Here is a 21,021-nt window from a genome sequence, read left to right as displayed (position 1 = left end):
TGATATGACATCACCTAATACACACAGTGTCATTCTTTAAATCAAAAGGGAAAGTTCTACGCATAGTGTGAGATTCAATCCCCAGAATGGACTAATTGATTTAGGCCATTTTGTCATTTGCTTCACACAAATGGCAGCTCACCTGTAACCTTCTGTTTTTCTTAAATTGCTAGATTTGAACATTAATCACTAAATTCACCTCAGAAAGTTAAGCTAAACAAGTACAATTTCTATCAGTATGATAATTGTTGATGCAAGGCCAATCAACCTCTTTGCTCCATAAAGAGAACATTTACATTGTTTAATATCCTTCTTGCATGTAGTAAGTCATCTTCATAAACACTGTCCACCCTGACGTCAAATTCACCTGGACCATCTCAGACACCTCCCTCTTCACGGACCTCTCCATTTCCATTTCCAGTGACCGATTCAACACAGACATCCATTACAAAGTCCCAACTCCCACAGCTACCTGGACTTCCACCCCCTTCCCCCATCCCACCTCCTGTGAAAATGTTATCCCTTATTCCCAACTCCTCCCCCTCTGCCGCATCTACTCCCAAGATGATCAATTCCACCATTGAACATCCCAGATGGTCTTCTTCTTCAAAGACAGCAATTTCCCTCCCACGTGGCCAATGATGCCCTCCAGTGCATCTCCTCCACTTCCTGAACCTCTGCCCTTGAAACCCATCCCTCCAATTGTAACAAGGACAGAATCCCCCCCCTCCCCCCCAAACTCCAGATACATCACATCATCCTCCACCATTTCCGACACCTACAAACAGACCCTACCACCAGAGGTATATTTCCCTCCCCATCCCTATCTGCTTTTCATAGAGATCATTCCCTCTATGACTCCTTTGTCAGGTCCACACCCCCCCACCAACCCACCCTTCCCTCCCGGCATCTTTCTCTGCAACCACAAGAGGTGCAAGACCTACCCCCACAACTCTCCCCTCTCCTCCGTCTAAGGCTCCACACACGTCATTTACCGTATCTGTGGTACCCAATGTGATCTCCTCTACATCAGGTAGACAGGACGCCAACTTGCAGATCATTTCAGAGAACATCGCCAGGACACCTGTGCCAACCAACCCCACTGCCCTGTGGCTGAACACTTTAACACCCCCTCCCATACCACCAAGGACATGCAGGTCCTAGGCCTCCTCCATCACCAAACTGTAACCACCCGATGCCTGGAGGAAGAACACCTCATCTTCCACATGGAACTCCACAACCACACAGGACCAATGATATTTTCCTCTTTTCCCCTTCCCCTACTTTATCCTAGTCCCAACCTTCCAGCTCGGCATTGCCGTCTTGAACAATTCTACCTGTCCATCTTCCTTCCCACCTATCCACTCCACCCTTCTCTCCGACCTATCACTTTCACCCCAACCTTCATCTACCTACCTCATTCCCAGCGACCTTCCCCCCAGCTCCACCCTCCTCCCATTTATCTTTCAGCCTCCCAGGCCCACAAGCTTCATTTCTGATGAAGGGCTTGTGCCTGATACGTCAATTCACTTGCTCCTCGGATGCTACCTGATCTGCTGTGCTTTTCCAGCAGCATACTCTTTGACTGTAGTAAGTCATTGTTAGATTTTAAATATGTTAGGTATCTTTTTATCTCCTTTTTATGCTTTCTCTTATTCCAGTTCTTTATATACTCTTCTCATTTCTTTCTTTATGTGATTTGGCTCTAATTCATCTTCATTTTCACCATCCTGTGATTATTTTTCAAATCTTTAATCTCATAGGTTAAGGAGACATATAGTTGGTCCTTTCATTCATAAAAATCCCAGATGTCCCATTGTTCTCACCATTCTCTTCCCTGTTTGTATTGTCAGCAAGTTTTAGTGAAATTATTTTTTGAGCTGAAGAGCACAGGAAAAAGTTCAGCTAGTATTGTATGTCCAAGATGTCTTGTTCTAACTTTGACCACTGAATCATAGCCGTAGGGAATATTCATTGTCATTTTGGTTCAGTCTATTTTGATGCTGTAGTCTGCCTGGAATGATTCAAACAGAAAGTCACAGGAATGAATGGAAGCAGGAGTTTTAAGTATGTTGGATAAAAAGTTGTGACATTTTTTAAGGATTGGCCTTTATAACAGAAATGCCCTTGGTCATAATTTTCTAAAATTGAACGAGCATTGTATTGATCGTCTGAGATATGTATCAATAACTAACAAGGACATTTGTTGCTTCCTATTTATTTATTACTAATTTAGGAGCAGGTTCAAATGACTAAATGGCTTACTTCAACTTCTATTTCCTATTACAGTTTAGTTGTTGTGAACCAGCCTCTGGCAAAAATAAAATCGGTTTCCTTATTTCCAGGTTAAATATTGTTAAATAAAAGTGATTTTCACAGGGAAAACATTAACTTAGGAAGCAATTCATATTGGTACTGAGTGTATGTTTCTCAACTGGATGTCAGGCAGCTGCAACAAGGGAATTTGCCAGATAAAAAGATTTAACTAAATGAATATGAAAGTTTAAAAAAAAATTGTATCGTGTCACTGCCTGTTAATTTCTGGTGTAAAGATTTCTTGGCATTTTGACATAGAACATTGTTAGTTTGCTTTCCTCATTTTGGAAGCATTATGGCCAATGTTTGATCTTCTGTCATGACTTCAAAAGAACTGCCACAAAGCTGTGAACCTGACAGAAAGGATATTGTACATAGCAGATAGTACAGAAGGAAATACAGATGAATGATTTGTTCTGAAAAGAACCACAGCATTTTACCAGCTAACCAATTTCTAAAGAAATATTTGCTGGACTGCAGAAATGCAGAATGCATATCTTCTGAACCTTTCTCCCTTAGTTTTGCCCCTATAATTTAGTAGCTTTGCTTGAATGCATGCCTTTAAGTCTATATAAGATAGACACTTTGATACAAATGATGATTCAATTCTGCTTTAAGGCACCATTTACTGAATTTAATATTCTAAAATGTATTGTGTAGGTCAGTTGTTCAGGCAGGACTTCAATTCAGGCATATGACCTGTTCCTCTGGTTGTGCGGATGTCAGATTGACTGACCATGTAATCATTATTTGAAGGCACTTGGCACAATAAGAAAACAATTTATGAGGAATGACAAACCCCAAGAGTTTCAGGATCACAGTTATGTATCGATGATGTTTATGAAGGTGATTGGTGGCTTAACAATAACACAATTCAGTCGAGAGTGCGGTGCTGGAAAAGCACAGCAGGTCAGGCAGCATTCAAAGAGCAGGAAAATTGATGGTGATGAAGCGCTTTTGCCCGAAACATCGATTTTCCTGATCCTCAGATGCTACCTGACCTGCTGTGTTTTTCCAGCATCTACAGTCCTCACTTTTGCCTAATAACACAATTCAATTCCACCCCACCACCCTCCCACCCCTCCCCACCACCTCTAAACAGCATCCCCTCATTCCTGTTTCACAGAAGCTATGGGAGCCCTGAATCAGATTTATTTCAAGTCACTATTAGTTTAACTTGAAGAGTGGATTGCAGCATCAATTTCACAAAAAAAAACTCTAAAGATAAGTGGGAAACAAATAAGCTTTCTCTTCCACTATTGCCAATATCTTAATTTAAATTTTAAATAGTTTAATTTGTGTACCTATTAAGAATATATAACTTTAACAGCAGAAAAGAGTTATGATGCCAAAATGTATATCACCACCCCCACCAGCATTCTTTCATCCACAGAGGACAACGGAAATGCAACATTTTATTATTTTTGCTAGTTTCAGATTAAGCGGTACTTTGAAAGAACAACAGGCTGTTGGATTCCTTTTACTTGTAGAGCAATGATAAATGCACAATCATCGGCTTACCATATTAGCTAGGTTAGTTTCCCTCAAGAAATCTGTTTGACAGCACTTTGTTTCTCATCTTCATCTATAGGTACCATGCTATCAGAAGTGACATTGTTTTCTTTAATGATGACACCACAATCTACACAATGATTATCAACCCATCTGAAAGACAAGCAATGAACAAATTACTGCAGACAGATGGATAGTGGACAGATAAATGAGGTAATATCCTCAATGCTAAGGAGAACAGGTCATTTACTCTGTCATGGAAGATGAACAATATTGTGACTGTCTACCTGTACTCACTCGGGTAGCTTTAAATGTTCAGCTCCTTTAGTTATTAATCACATTTGATCTTCATCTCCATTGAATGGAAATTCTCATCAGAAGTGAGTTCTACTAATTTGTGTCATATTCTACAATGGCAATTTCTGGATAACAAAGACTTTTATATGCAGGTTTTGGGAGGCCGCAATAAACAAACATCTCTAGTTCTTCGGCACAAACTCAACACCACGCAGACTGATGGATTTAATACTCATCCATTTCAGAGTTTACTCTGTGTAATTTTGATTAAACTAACCCTGCAATGCCACACAAGAAATTGCTCACTTTAAAGTTTGATATTTTGACGGAATCATACAAATGCATCTCAACATTCTATCCCATTAGGCACAGAACATGAGCAGTGAAGCTTCATGCACCACATCTCCTGATTGTAGAACTCTCTAAATTACAGAATGCTTGAGGTTATGCATAGGGTTAAGTGTTAGTAAAAGCAGCCAATGGAAGCTATGAAGTAGGTTTTCCCCAGAGTAAGCAGTACTCTAGCTCAATCCATTTAATTGCTATTCTATTGAAATGAACAGAAGAAGAACCAAGTTACACAGAACCACTGCTACCATGTTTAGAGTCTTAGTCATACAGCACAGAAGAGCCCCTTTGGCCAATTGTGTCTGTGCTACCAACACAAATCCCAGTTTCCAGAACTTGGCCCTAAGCCTTGAAAGTTTAGACATGTCAAGTGCCTATCCACGCACTTTTTAAAGATTGTGAGATTTCCTGCCTCTACTACCCTTCCAGGCAGTGCACTCCAGATTCCTACTACCATCTGGGTGAAATTGTTTTACCTCAAATACCCTCTGAACTTTCTGGCCTCAACCTTAAAATGATGCCCCCTTGTTATTGACCCTCTCAACTTAGGATAGCAACTGTTTTCTATCCACGCTCTTTATGCCCCTCATAATCTTCTACTGCTCAATCAGGTTCCCTCTCAGCCTTCTCTGCTGTAAAGGAAACAGCCCAAGCTTATCCAGCCTCTCTTCATAGATAAACTGCTCCATCCCAGGCAACATCCTGGTGAATCTCCTCTGCATTTCTACCAATGCAATCACATTCTTCCAATAGTGCAGCAACCAGAACTGCACAATGTACTCCAGATGTAGCCTAACCAAAGTTTTGTACAGCTCCAACATAAACGACTCTGCTCTATAATCTATGCCATGATTCATAAAGGCAAATGTCCCTTTTTCCTTCTTAATGACTCTATTATCCTGTCCTGCCACCTTCAAGGATCTGCGGACAAACACCCCAGGTTACTTCTGTTCTTCTGAGCTTTCCAGTGTCCTGCCATTCATTGAGTACTCCCTTGCTGTGTTACTTCTACAAATTGTAATACTTCATACTTCTCAATGTTAAATTTCATCTGCTATTGATATGTCCATCTGACCCATCCATTTCTATCTTTGCATAACCTTCTTCCTCACTGTCAATCACTCAGCCATGATGTGGAGGTGCCAGTACTGGACTGGGGTGGACAATATCAGAAGTCACATGACACAAGATTACAGTCCAACAGGTTTATTTGAAATCACAAACTTTCCCGACTTAGATGCCGACGTCTCCAGCCTGTCTATATCCTCTGGCAATTCTCCTCACTATCCACAATGCTCCCAGTCTTTGTGTCATCCACAAACTTACTAATCAGACCACACACATAATCATCCAAATCATTTATATACATTACAAACAATAGGGGTCTGAGCACTGCAGAACACCACTGATCACAGGTCTCCAGATGAAAAACACCCTTCCACCATTACTCTCTGTCTTCTATGACCAAACTGGTTCTGTATATATCTTACCAGCTCATGATGGATCTAATGTGACTTCATCTTCTATATCAACCTGGAGATGAATTTTGCCAGACATGTCATACATTTCAGCTAATTGGAAACCCACAGGCAGTAATAAAACATGTACCTTTAATACCTATTCCAGCATTTGTGGTACCCTTCACAAGAGTCTTGATTGGTTGTGTAGGTCCCCTACCTCAAACAAAAAGTGGGAATAAGTATTTATTAACAATAATGGATGTGTCAATTAGATTTTCAGAGGTAATCCCATTATACAACATCACAGCTAAAAGGGATGTAGAAGAACTACTTAAATGTTTTACTAGATACTAACTACCAATAGAGATCCAGTCAGATCAAGAATCAAACTTCACATCCAAACTATTCAAGGAGGTTCTGAATAACTTGGGAATAAAGCAATTCAAATCTACTGCGTACCATTCAGAATCACAGGGAGCACTAGACAGATGGCATCAAACACTAAAGACCATGTTGAGGCTTATGGTCAGGATTATCCAGATGATTGGGATAAGGGAGTTCCGTTTGTACTTTTTGCGATCAGAGATGCACCAAATGAATCGACCAAATTCAGTCCATTTGAATTCATCTTTGGACATGAAGTATGGAATAAATGGAGTTAAAAATCACACAACACCAGGTTGTAGTCCAACAAGTTTAATTGGAAGCACACTAGCTTTTGGAGCGACGCTCCTTCATCAAGTGATAGTGGAGGGCTCGATCGTAACACAGAATTTATAGCAAACATTTGCAGTGTGATGTAACTGAAATTATACATTGAAAAATTGATTGTCTGTTAAGCCTTTCATCTGTTAGAATACAGTGATAGTTTCACTTCTTTCATGTGTAAATCACAAAACTTTTTTTTTAAAGTTGCATTCTCGGGTTAGCTGTTTTGAATGGTGATAGCTAGACAATATGTTGAAGGTGTTAGCCCACTGTGTTCTCTGTCTATGACCTGATGTTTAGATTGATTCTAATCTAAAACGTGAGATAACAGAGTTTTACATAAATTCATGCAGTTTTTGAGCTCAGAGTTCTACATGAATGTATGTAGTTTTTAAGCAAAGTGCAATGTAACTCTGCAAGTACAAATTCACCCCACAAAATATATGTGTGCATGTGGGTCTTTGTCTGGGATGGGGGTTGTGAGTGTGAGAAAGTGTGTGTGTGTGTGTGTGTGTGTGTGTGTAGTGAGTGCAGAGTGTCTTAAGTCTGTGAGGGGATGCATGTATGAGTGTGGGAGTGTGTGTGTCTATAAGGGTGTGTGTGGGTGTCTGTGTGCGCACCTGTGTGTACCTGTGTCCATGTGTATGTGAGAGAGTGTGTGTGTAGGAATATCTGTGTGTGTGTGTGTAGTGCAATGGTGATCACCTGTAATGTGACATGAACCCAAGGTCCCGGTTGAGGCCCTCTCTATGGTTACCGAAATTAGCTATCAGCCTCTGCTCGGCCACTTTCCTCTGCTGCCTGTCCCGAAGTCCACCTTGGAGGATGGTCACCCGAAGGTCCGAGGCTGAATGTCCTGGACCACTGAAGTGTTCCCATAGCTACGTTCGGTACCCATAGGGAGGGCCTCAACCGGGACCTTGGGTTCATGTCACATTACAGGTGATCACCATTGCACTACACACACACACACACACACAGATATTCCTACACACACACACACTCTCACATACACATGGACACAGGTGCACACAGACATCCACACACACCCTTATAGACACACACACTCCTACACTCACACATGCACCCCCTCACAGACGTAAGACACTCTGCACTCACTATACACACACACACACAAACACACACACACTTTATCACACTCACAACCCCCATCCCAGACAGACACACATACAGACAGACAAAGACCCACATCACACTGTAAATTTTTGCTATAAATTCTGTGTTATGATCGAGCCCTCCACTATCACCTGATGAAGGAGCGTCGCTCTGAAAACTAGTGTGCTTCCAATTAAACCTGTTGGACTACAACCTGGTGTTGTGTGATTTTTAACTTTGTACACCCCAGTCCAACACCGGCATCTCCAAATCAGGCATAAATGGAAGTTACTTTGGCAGTTATATAGTTAACTTAATGGAGCAATGCATACATAGGATCATGTAACAGATGAGCAATAAATGAGCTCATGCTGTAGATGATGGTAGCACACTATGATAGGCTAATCAAATCATATGATAGATGAGCCAATGCTCAAGACGATGGTGGTGTACTGTGATAGATTGTGTAAGTAGCAGACTATATGGACTTCAGTAAGGCATTCGACAAGGTTCCCCATGGGAGACTGATTAGCAAGGTTAGATTTCATGGAATACAGGGAGAACTAGCCATTTGGATACAGAACTGGCTCAAAGGTAGAAGACAGAGGGTGGTGGTGGAGGGTTGTTTTTCAGACTAGAGGCCTGTGACCAGTGGAGTGGAACAAGGATCGGTGCTGGGTCCTCTACATTTTGTCATTTACATAAATGATTTGGATGCGAGCATAAGAGGTACAGTTAGTAAGTTTGCAGATGACACCAAATTTGGACGTGTAGTGGACAGCGAAGAGGGTTACCTCAGATTACAACAGGATCTCGGCCAATGGGCTGAGAAGTGGCAGACGGAGTTTAATTCAGATAAATGCGAGGTGCAGCATTTTGGGAAAGCAAATCTTAGCAGGACTTATACACTTAATGGTAAGGTCCTCGGGAGTGTTGCTGAACAAAGAGACCTTAGAGTGCAGGTTCATAGTTCCTTGAAAGTGGAGTCGCAGGTAGACAGGATAGTGAAGAAAGCATTTGGTATGCTTTCCTCTATTGGTCAGAGTGTTGAGTACAGGAGTTGGGAGGTCATGTTGTGGCTGTACAGGACTTTGGTTAGGCCACTGTTGGAATATTGCGTGCAATTCTGGTCTCCTTCTTATCGGAAAGATGTTGTGAAACTTGAAAGGGTTCAGAAAAGATTTACAAGGATGTTGCCAGGGTTGGAGGATCTGAGCTACAGGGAGAGGCTGAACAGGCTGGGGCTGTTTTCCCTGGAGCGTCGGAGGCTGAGGGGTGTCCTTATAGAGGTTTACAAAATTATGAGGGGAATGGATAGGATAAATAGACAAAGTCTTTTCCCTGGGGTCGGAGAGGCCAGAACTAGAGGGCATAGGTTTAGGGTGAGAGGGGAAAGATATAAAAGAGACCTAAGAGGCAACATTTTCACGCAGAGGGTGGTACATGTATGGAATGAGCTGCCAGAGGATGTGATGGAGACTGGTACAATTGCAACATTTAAGAGGCATTTGGATGGGTACATGAATAGGAAGAGTTTGAAGGGATATGGGCCGGGCGCTGGCAGGTGGGACTAGGTTGGGTTGGGTTATCTGGTCAGCATGAACGGGTTGAACCGAAGGGTCTGCTTCCATTCGGTACACCTCTATGACTCTGTGACTCTAGTGTGGCAGAAGATGATTAGTTAAGAAGAACAAAGTAAGCTAGTATGACTGGTTATGCTAATGACACCAGATAAACACAGGAACTAGAAAGGTATAAAGAGAAGAGGCCCCAAGAATGTGTGGGCAGACAGGAAAGACATTCTCTGACTGCCACAGCTTTGGTTTGCAAATAAAAGTTAAACTTCATGAAGAATTTTCTGCATCTCCTGGTAAGTTTCATAGAGTATTGGGTGACTTTTCCACACTAAATGTGACGCTGTGAGCAGGGTTGGAAAGCGTCCCCCTCTCTGAAAAGAGGCAGGAGCAGCAGGGCACTTTCCAGACCACTGAGTATACTCCTGAGACTAACAGAATCAGAGTTGGCCACCCACATAATAAAAAGGTGAGCATTTTGCTGCTAATTTAGACTATATTCTGTCAAGTAAGGGAGGTCCTTTGGGATGCAGAAGTGCAGGGAAACTGCCAAAGGGTCTTTCCGATCCAAAGAACCATAAGGCAGATGGTAAATTGGAGTTGAGGGAGATGCAGAAGATCGTTCAGGAAAACTGCACAGTGGAGTGAGTAGGCATAGAACAAAGAGATTGACTGAGATAAAATTCCACATGGTGTAGGTAAGTTCCTGCAGATACTGCCCTAGGAAATTAAGGGGTCTGAATGGGCAGGACAGAAAATCTTGTGGATACCGCCCTTGGAAAGCAGGGGTCTGTATGAGCAGGATAGAAAGTTCTGTGGATACTGCCTGGAAACAACAAGGGTTTGTACATGCAGAACAGGTAAGAAAACATTGTTTTATCGTTAGTATTATAGATTCTGAGTGAATTGAAAGCTGGCAAATTGGTAAAAGACAATTAAAGTAAAATAGCAGAGAATTTGCCATATTTTCCAAAGCACCACCAAATTGTTGAATTTTAAAAAAAACAAGGACTGTATGATAATTAGACTGATGTAATTTTAACCATGAATAAAGGGACAGCAGTTGAAATATTGAGTAAGAAATTCCTAGTAGCAAGAAATGATATCATAAATATTTCTGAAAAAATGGGAAAAAAAACTAAGGAATTACTAACTAACCATCCAAAAGGAGGTACCTTTGATATAAATATGTGCGATGAAATGGAAGGGTTAATTAAGAATCACAGATAAATCTAAAAAGAGGACACAGAAAGTGGAACAGGAGGTGGAGATATTAAAACTTTTCGGGATTGAGGGGGAAGAGTTGAGGAAAACCTATCAGACACCAGTTATGACCGGGTTTGGGGTGGGGTGCAGACACTAGAACAAACAGCTTTTGGAAACAGAGGCTCAGCAAAAGAAAATGTCCATATTACCGGACTTAAAGGAATTGGAAAAATCCCCTCTGTATACAGGCAAAGAGAATGTGAAACACTGTCCTATAATAAGGGGAATGGTAGAGATAGAGGGACAATTGGATTGGGAGAAAGCTGACCAAGAGCTGAATATATTAAGAATGAAAAGAGAGGTAGAACAAGAGAGGAGGCAAGAAGAAATAAAAGCTATACAACAGGAAAAAGAGTGATTGGGAGATGAAATTCAGATTTTACACATGTTAAGAGCACAAAGAGACTATGAGGCATATCTAAACCAGGAATGTTGAGCGGAGACAGATGGACAGTGATAGGGAGAGTGATAGGGGAAGGAAGCAGAGGATGCAGGCAGGAAGATGGGCCCAAGCAGAACAAGTAGGAAAAGAATGGGAGGAAATAGAAGTAGAGTCAGAATTGGAATCCAATGAGGAATCACAATGTAGCAATTTCAATTAGTGAAAGAAGCATCCACGGGAGAAGATGCTGCCATTGCTTATAAATTGAGGGAGACAGCTGCAATACATTCCTTGGTGAATCCAGGATCTGGAAGGGCTGAAAAATGTGTTACCCAGCTTACACAAGGGAGCAGGAAAGTGGATTTGAAGGTGAAACCACAGAATGGTTGTTGGTTGTGGGGAATTTGAAGGCATTGCTAATAAAGGTGGTGGAGCTCCTGCAATTAAGAAAGATAATGGACTGAGCTTAGCTGAACAATGTGGTGAACAATCTGATGGTTGGTGCTGGGTTTGATCGAGGATATGGAGATATTAAAACTTTTCAGGATTGAGGGGAAAGAGTTGACACCATTATGTGTCAAACAGACAGGAAGGTTATGCTGCCGCAGTACTTGCACAAGAGTTGGACGTAGGGAGAGCTAAGCAGCCTATTGTGGATTATAGCACCAGATTGGATGAGGTGACTCATTATCAGGGGCTGGCAGCGGCTGTAACGATGGGCTAGCCTGTAATCTTGTATCATAAGGTAGCAGAATTGTTAGAAAAAGGGCAATTTGTATTAACACCTGCCAGGATAACAGCATATCGGATGTTATTGACATTTCCAGACATAACTATACAGAGATACATGACAAGGAACATAGCAGACTATGTTCCACCAGAACACGAGGGAGAGCCCCATGTTTGCATAAAGGAGGTGATTACATTCGCTAAATTGAGGACTGATTTACAGTCTGAGCCGCTGCCTGATGAAGATAAAAAGATTCGATTTGTGTTTGACTCAATCTATAGAGACTATGATGGGAATCATGCTGTGTTTGCAGTAAGGCAGCAAGAGCAGCCTCAGTTTAGACCAGTTAAATTGGAGGCCTGTCCACAACCTTGTTCAGCACAGCTAGCTGAGCTTTAGGCATTAACAGCAGCATGTGAGTTGATGGAAGGTGAGAAGTCGGATATCTATACTAATTCAGCTTATGCTCATGGGGTCTGTCATCTATTTGGGGCAGTGTAGAAGCAAAGGGGCTTTAGGAGGAGCAACATAGATTCCATGCAGTATTGCCAACAGATTGTAGAGTTGACAATTTTGTTAATGAAGCCAAAAGCACTAGCTATAATAAGGTGCCAAGCACACAAAAAAAGCAGTGATATGGTGGTTAAGGGTAAACAGGCAGCAGATGAAGCGGCTAGAATGGCCTCTGAGTGTACTTCAGCTGTCATTGCACCCCAGATGCATTGAGATCCGGAGCCTACCATAGCAGACATCATTGAGATGCAAGGTAAGGTGACCTTAGCTGAACAAATACTGTGGAGACAAAGGGAAGCCAGGTGAAACCAAGAAGGCGTGTGGAGCACAGAGGAAGGATTGTGGATGGCACCTACCCCTTTGCTAATCATTCTCATCTCAGAGGCACATGGGTTGGATCTCAGTGCTAGAGGGGAAGTACTGAGGGGGATAAAAAAGGACGGCTTCTGGTCACCTTACTTGCAGGCCTTAGTGGATTACATATTGCCACAATGCGAGGTATGTGCTCAAAATAATATCAGAAAGGGGATAGCGACTTCTATAGGACACATACCAGTTCCTGAGGGACAATTTAAGCATTTGCTGATCAACTATGTGGATATGATAAAGACAGTGAGAAGGAAAAGATATGTTGGTGGTAATCGACAGGTTCAGTAGATAGGTAGAGGCAGCTCCATCTAAAGACTCGGGGCAAGCACAGTAGTGAAATTCTTAATGAATTAATTTATTCTGAGATTTGGCATACCATCAGATATCAGTTCAGATAATGTGTTTGCTTTTCTCCAAAGAGTGGTTAAGTTGGTGCTGCAGACATTGAAGATCAAGCAGAGATTTGGATATGTGTATCATCCCCAGTCACAAGGTGTGGAGGAACAGATTAATGGAACTTTAAAAGCCAAGCTGAATAAAATTTGCGTAAGTACCAATCCTAACTGGATCGATGCGCTGCCACTAGCACTGATGAGCTACCATATGCTGACTAACCACATGACAAACTTGACACTGCACCAAATGCTTACCAGTAGACCCATGCCAGTTCCAAGGTGGAGGGGTCTGTATGAAGGACCTAGCTTGGAACAATTGGAGCTAGAACTTAAGCAGTACATGCAACAGCTAACTATGACACAAGAGTCTATCCACACAGGAAATACTGAGGGAGCTGATGTCTGGCAAAGAAGGGGGACCAATCAAACCCAGAGATCAGGTGTGTGCACGAGTTTTCCGGAGAACGTGGAATGAGCCAAGGAGAGAGGGACCCTTCACAGTGACCAAGGCGTCGCCCGGTGCCATTCAAGTGAAGGAACGATCCACATGGTATCATCTCAATCACTGCACCAGAGCTGTCTTGCAGATGCAGATGGACTCTGGAGCTGACATAAGTGAGGGTGTGGAAGGGGCAGCGGAGACTGAATGGGACGTGCTGGGAAACGATACTCCTTTATGTGACTTTGAGCAGTTGGTATGTGAGGTCTTCGGGAATGCTGGTGACTCCGAGGCTATCAGAGATGTGTCTGTGGAAAGTGAACTTTCTCCTAATAGTATGGCTGGGAACAGGTTGAGAGAGGCCACTAATGCCCCCCTCCCTAGTCCTGAACCTTTCTATTCCTGTACATACTTGGGGACCATCAATTTGGCAGACTGGTGGATCCGTGCAAAACCTAGCCAAACGGAATAGAGGAGTAAGGAGTGTGGAGCCCACTCCCCTAGCATGGTTGTCTGCCCATAATAATCATTGGTACCAATGGGTAAATTACATGGCAGTAATGCTGACTAGACAGGACTGTTTCCTGTGGGCTAAGTCGCAACCGTTATACTTCGTTGTTCCTGTACCCTATATTTCTTCTATCTGCTTCCAATGGCAATGATGACGACACTCAGCCATTTGATCTGAAGCACTCACCATTATATATGTGGCCCTATTGCCCTTTCTGGTGCCACCTCCTTCAGGCTTCCACATTATACCTTCAGGGAGAGTGGGGAAGGCAGCAACTTCAACAGTGTTGTGGTTATGGTACTCCTTGGTCTACCAGTAAAAGCAACCAGACATTTCCCATATTTGATTTTGTGGTGCATAAAGGCTTGATGTTTGAATGTTTCAGACAACATGGCTTGACATTGAGACTGACACAACTTCTGGTGCCAGTGCACCACACCACGAGTTAATTATGAATTCTCAGCGCATTCCATTAGAGATATCTGGTGGCTGTGTGGCCTGGGGTTTGCATTCAACCATTCACTTTGGCTGAGATGGTGTCTGCACCTGTGTGATGCTCTTCCATTAAATTATTGTCACCATAGGCCCCATTTGAGGCCATATCATAACCAACTTTTCACCGCCCTGATCCAGCAATATAAATTGATGGTATAGGTCAACCAAGGGGCATCCGCAGTAAGTTCAAGGCTCTCTCGGATTTGGAGGAACAATTGGATGCAACTGCAAGGATGATATGGCAGAACAAACAGGCTTTGGACTGGTTATTAGCTGAAAAAGAAGGGGCTTGTGTAATGTTTGGTGAACATTGCTGCACCTTCATACCCAATAATACTAGCCCAGAAGGATCATTTACTAAGGCGATGGATAAGCTAAGGAATCTAAGGAAAGAGCTTAATGAGTATGAAGGGTTGTTTGGCTGGTTGGATAGTGTTTTGGGTGGATGGGGGCTTGGTTCACCAAGATTGGGATTGTTGCGAGTATTGTGCTGATTATAGCTTTTGTATTTTGCTGTGCTATACCTCTTATTAAGACTTTTTTAGTGCGCCTTGCTGCATGGCAATTCCCTGTCGTTCTGGTTAAGTCTGGACCAACCCCGCTTCTGCTAAGGTTCCAACACTCTATTACTATGATCTGATGTCTGCTGAAGTGCTGAAGCCTTGTCTGGACTAAGACGCTTGAATTGGTTGTGTTGTGTGCACGCTTAGATTGTGCGGGGTCCTTGGGTCTTTTTTCCTGTTCTAGCTATTGTGGGTCAGGTTTTTAGCCCAGTGACTCCAGAAATGGAGGGAGAATCCTTTGAGAAGTGGTCTCTGGAAATTGATTTTGACCACCTTCGAGGCTGCTACTACCAATGTGGCCTTTATACATCTAGCCTCGTTGTATTCTTTCTCTGTGTGAGATCAATAGGCCACAAAGGGGGGAGGGAATATGGAATAAATGGAAGTTACTTTGGCAGTTATATAGTTAACTTAATGGAGCAACGCATACATAGGATCATGTAACAGATGAGCAATAGATGAACTCATGCTGAAGGTAGCAGTAGCACACTATGATAGATTACATAGATTAGATTACATAGATTACATTACAGTGTGGAAACAGGCCCTTCGGCCCAACAAGTCCACACCGACCTGCCGAAGCACAACCCACCCATGCCCCTACATTTACCCCTTTACCTAACACTACGGGCAATTTAGCATGGCCAATTCACCTGACCTGCACATCTTTGGACTGTGGGAGGAAACCGGAGCACCCAGAGGAAACCCACGCAGACACGGGGAGAACGTGCAAACTCCACACAGTCAGTCGCCTGAGGCGGGAATTGAACCCAGGTCTCAGGCGCTGTGAGGCAGCAGTGCTAACCACGCCGCCCGCGTGATAGGCTAGTCAAATCACATGATGGATGAGCTAATGCTAAAGACGATTGTGGTGTACTGTGATAGATTAAGTGTAAGTAGCAGACTAGTGCGGCAGAAGATGATTCATTTAGAAGGACAAAGCAAGCTAGTATGATTGGTTATGCTAATGACACCAGGTAAATGCAGGAACTAGAAAGGTATAAACAAAAGGGGCCACAAGAATGTGTGGGCAGACAGGGAAGACGTTTTCTGACTGCCACAGGTTTTGTTTGCAAATAAAAGTTAAACATTGTGAAGGATTTTCTGCATTTCCTGGTAAGTTTTACAGAGTATTGGGTGATCTTTCCACAGCGGAAGTAAGAGGACCATTAAAATTGATGAAGAAGAAGTTAATAAGTCAGAATTCAGAGACCATCCATTTATACTATGTGTCAAATTTTACAGAATGATGAAATAGACCTCGAGAGTTGGCTAGATAGTATTTAAGAGTATCACAGCATACAAAGAAATAGGAGGCAGATCAGAAATCACAAATGCACAATTTTTCAATTGGGGATAAGGTATTGTTGTTACTTCCAGTAAGAGGTGAGCCTTTAAAAGCAAGCCTTTAACAGACCTTATCAAATCGAGAGGAAATTGAGTGAGGTGAACTACTTGATAAGGACTCCAGACAGGAAAAAATCTCAGAGCATGTCATGTGAGTTCAAAAGGTATTTTGATAGAGAAGAAAAGCAAGGGGAGAAGGTGTTAATGATTACAGCACAGAAGGAAGAACCAAGTTCAGAGGATTCTGAATTGGACATTCCTCAGATCAAATTGGACAATCAGGATTGGGCTAAATTATTGAGATATTTTTCACAAGAAAATTGAAATGACTGAAAGAGGTATTACTATCAAATGGGGAGGTATGTGGAAATAGACTGGAAAGTACTAACCTAATTACGCATGATGTAGAGATAGGAGATGCTGTTCCAATTAAGCAACATCCTTATAGGCATGACCCTCTAAAGTTGGCAGAGGTTCAGAAGGAGATAGAACGCATGCTCCAAGAAGGCATAATCGAGTGAGTTACAGTGACTGGAGCTCACCCCTAGTCATGATGCCAAAGCCAGATGGTACCCAAAGGTTATGTGTGGACTATCGCAAAGTCAACACCGTTATAAAGACTGATGCATATCCAATTTCACAGTTGGAGAACTCTGTCGAAAAAGTGGGACAAGCAACTTACATTTCTAAGTTGGACTTGCTGAGAGGCTACTGGCAAGTACCTCTGTCAGAGAGAGCAAAGGCAATTTTGGCTTTTGTAACACCAAATTGACTATATTAGTTCAAAATTATGCCATTTAGTATGAAAAACACTCCAGCCACATTTCAGAGACTTATTAATAAGGTCATTGCTGGATTACCCAACTGTGTGATGTATATTGATGACCTGGTGATTTTTAGTCGCTCATGGAAGGAACTTTTACAGCATTTATCAGACTTGTTCAATCGACTTCAGAAGGCAGGCTTGGTGGTAAACCTAGCTAAAAGTGAATTTGCCAAAGTCCAAGTCACCTTCCTGGGCCATGTTATTGGACATGGACAAATGGCTCCACGGGATGCAAAAACAAAAGTATTTCCCACATCATCGACCAAAAAAGCAGTGCTACAGTTTCTGGGATTGAGTGGATTTTACTGAAAGTTTGTGCCGAACTTTAACAGTGTGACTGCTCCACTCAATTGTTAAAAAAGGGCAAAAAGTTTCAGTGGATAGCAGACTGTCAAAAGGCATTTGACAGCCTAAAAACTGTGTTCACCACTGCCCCAGTATTAGCCACACAGATTATACAAAGTCTTTCAAGGTGGCTATCAATGCCAGTGATGTGGATGTTAGTGCGGTGCTCTTGCAGGGGGATGACGAGGAAATAGAAAGACCCAAAGAGTATTTTACCAGTAAGGTGAACGTTCATCAACAGAAATATTCAACAGTGGAAAATGGTGTTGGCATTACAACATTTCAGTGCTTACATCACCAGCGATGCTTCTGATACAATTGTATACACTGATCATAACTCATTGACATTTGTGGAAACATTTAAGGACAAAAATACCAGACTGTTTAGATGGAGCTTGTTGTTACAGCCATTCAATTTGACAATTGTGCATGGGGCAGGTCATGAAAACGTGATTGCTGGTGCATTATCAAGACTCAAATGAAATACAGAGGCATTCAGTGGTGGGTGTACCACAGCCTGAATTTGCATGTGGTTGTGTGCGTTTGCATGTGTACAGTTAGGATAGTGTATATGTGAGTTTAGATGACTAACCGACTTTTTGAAGTGTTTTAAAAATGAAGCAATCTTTTGGTATTGATGGTTCATTTCTTTTTAAGGGGGGAGGTGTCACAAAGCTGGTTCCTTTTTTCTAAAAGCTGTTGCTTGGCTCAAGGTCTAGGTCAGAGATTAAAGGATATTGGGAGGCCTTTTTGTTTATATGTAAACAGATGATACTTCTGGCCAAAATGGTCATGTTTTAGCCGTGACCTGTACAATGAAAGGGGAGTGGTCAGCTCTCTAACTGAGCAGTTCAGTCCAGAACTCATTAGGAGCTCAACTGTGTGGACAGGCTCTCTCTCTCCTTCTGCCCTTCTAAATTCAACCTGTAAGCACTTGTTCCATTTTTACTGTTTTTTTAAAGGAGTTTGTTTATTGGGACTGTTGTGTATATTCAGAACAGCGTAACTAAGTCCAGTTTGGATAGACTGAGTTCTGTAGGGGTTCATTGTTCTGTTCTTTGTGTTTCATTGTGTAACTTTGTGAATAAATTTCTGTCTAAAAGCCTTGTCGTCAACCTAGCTAGTTTAGTCTGGGTAATTCTCACTGTACACTTACTGAAACAAATTGCAATATTATGGTCTGGGTTGCCTGTTCAAGAATGCTTTGGCCTAGTCTATAACACCACCGATGTAAGGTTTACCAAGCTGTAATTTCCTGGATTATACCCATTACTGTTCTTAAACAAAGTAATAACATTAGCCGTTTTATAGCCCCAAACTTTGTCCGAAATGGTGAGATCAATGTTCAGTGGGAATGGGAAAGAGGGACATTTGTAGTAGCTGCATCTGCCTTCTCCTCGATGCAGATCAGAGGTAATTGTAGGATCTGCTGTGTGCTGAGGCACGATGCTTAAAGACTGCCTTGCTTCTATGGGATCTGGTCCCAATTATGTTGTTAAATATTATCCTTTAGCGCTCATCCCTCATACAATGTCATCCTATTCATGCCCCATCCATGCCAACTCATGCCAACTCATGACCATCACTCATCCCAAAGCTCCTTACAGCTCTTATATCAATTTAGTGTCAGTTCATGAATCCCCTTTGATGCCCATCGCCCCTTATAGCTCATATGCTAGCTCAGCAATACACTGCTTTGACACGTGTTTTGTCAGTGCAAATTGGCTGTAATGTGATTGACAAATTGTGGATGCTGTTTGGAAAATGCAAGCTTTGTACTGAATGGGTATAGTGATTTTAATTAGCAATCTTCCACAGCATGATTTTCTATAACGCGAGTTTGCAGAGTTACACAATTATGACATTATAGCAGAACGATCTGGAACTTATTTCAATCCGTGGTCTCTCTCAGCACCACTTGCCCTTACACCCTTCATGCTAATTTATCCAATATCCATCATGCACAGTCCTCAGGAGACATGCTTAGATTAAATAAAGTATTAAATCTCTAATACAGATTTCACTATCAGAAAAGCCACTCCCATTTGTACAGTTAAACACTCTCTGTACTTAGTCTGGTTTAAAACAAACATATGTATTTAAAACTCCACATAAAAGATGACTAATCCTTTAATAAACTCTTGGAGCTGTTAATAAAACTGTGAACTTAGGGACCCCTACTGTGATATTGATAGGTTTTGGAAGCAACCAAGCAGTCATAATGCTATAATGATCACACTCGATTGTGTCAACAAGCATCTACAGAAACTGCAAGCACATATTGTTTTCATCTTACCAACTCACATAGGCAGATTGGCTTTTTTATTTAAGTTTAAGCACTGGGCAGTTAAATAGCTAGAACATTTATGTCCACTCTAAAAAAATTTTGATTTTGTGGAATAAAGCCTTTGGTTCAGAAAACAAAAGGAGATGTTCAAACTTGACAGTATGTTCAAATGTTCTTCCTTATTTAGATGATCTTCCATGTGAGCTATATCCTGCATGCATTTTCCTGCCAGTGAAAATATGATCTATCAGAAATGGGGTTGGCATTCCAGATTGAATTTCCTACTGCCTCTTTGAAAAGGCCATGGAATGTTTATGATTTTGTGACAATCTAGGACTTAGTGAAGTTGTTTTCACATTAATATAACAGCTGTCATTGCACAAGTCCATCTTAATAATGTTCATTCATCATTCAGCCCTATTCTCTCAATCACTGAAGATTCTACTCTTAAGTCCATCAATTTTCTTCAGATTCCAAATCCTCAGTGTTCACTGGTCCCTCCTTTTAAAGTGAAATATTTATATTTTATTTCCCATGTTTACAACTACAATTATAATACTATTTCAGTAATTTTAATCAGGGATCTATAAGCCTACAGTTACGATCCCTTGTATTTGATGCCCTTATGTCTATGCTACCTCAGTCACATTGGTTTCAAATGATGCATCAGTGCCTCCTTCTGTACTATGATCTTCTTCAATAAGCTCTAGTTGTTCTTTCATTCCAGATGCTCCTATACTTTTCAACAGCTCTTAATATTATATAAAGCAGACTATCCTATAATAGAATTTTAAACAGAAAAACAAAAAGGATTGCAGTTTGATGTACAGCAGCTACACCAGCGATTGTACTGCATGAGAGGAGCAGAGGAAATATGTTGTAATTTTTGAATATTGACAATGTACACCCGCCTTCTTGTCCAATGTCCTCTAGCCTTCCTTGAATAGACTCTCTGTTATCCCTGATCATCTGTTCACTAGTGTTCTTCTCAATTCTTTCTAGCACTTCTCTAATAGATTCTCTGGAGATGGCAGGTAAATAATTATTTTATGTCATTTACCTGGAAAAAATAACACATTCTTTCCACATGCTGGGCCCAGTCTTTGATGGCAGCACTGAATGAGTCAAGCTTCCCAAATAAATAACGGCATGATGCCAGAAATGCTTACCCCAATTCAAAGATGACTGTTGCAAGCGAATTGTTTTCAAGGTCCTCATGGAT

The 21,021-nt window shown here is 41.7% G+C and overlaps 1 protein-coding gene and 1 long non-coding RNA gene across 36 annotated transcripts in view; one reads left to right on the top strand and one right to left on the bottom strand.

Annotated features, from left to right (window-relative positions):
- LOC122556701 (uncharacterized) overlaps positions 1-21,021 on the top strand; it is a 270,756-nt gene that overhangs the window by 20,534 nt on the left and 229,201 nt on the right. For 26 of the 35 annotated variants that reach the window (XR_015759760.1, XR_015759759.1, XR_015759761.1 and 23 more), the window contains 2 exons: positions 3,908-4,041; positions 13,011-13,137. The exons of 3 other annotated variants lie outside the window; for them this stretch is intronic. The gene's annotated coding sequence lies outside the window, so the exon portion shown is untranslated. The remainder of the gene's footprint in view (positions 1-3,907; positions 4,042-13,010; positions 13,138-21,021) is intronic. 6 more of the 35 variants (XR_015759771.1, XR_015759775.1, XR_015759776.1 and 3 more) reach the window with 2 other exon arrangements.
- Positions 1-21,021, bottom strand: part of LOC122556702 (uncharacterized) — a 152,900-nt gene that overhangs the window by 21,777 nt on the left and 110,102 nt on the right. The gene's annotated exons all lie outside the window — the stretch shown is intronic.

Source organism: Chiloscyllium plagiosum, unplaced genomic scaffold (assembly GCF_037043375.1).
Source record: "Chiloscyllium plagiosum isolate Xiang-an unplaced genomic scaffold, Cpla_swu_hap1 HiC_scaffold_16, whole genome shotgun sequence".
Taxonomy (NCBI): domain Eukaryota; kingdom Metazoa; phylum Chordata; class Chondrichthyes; order Orectolobiformes; family Hemiscylliidae; genus Chiloscyllium; species Chiloscyllium plagiosum.
This window is presented reverse-complemented; position numbering and strand designations above follow the sequence as displayed.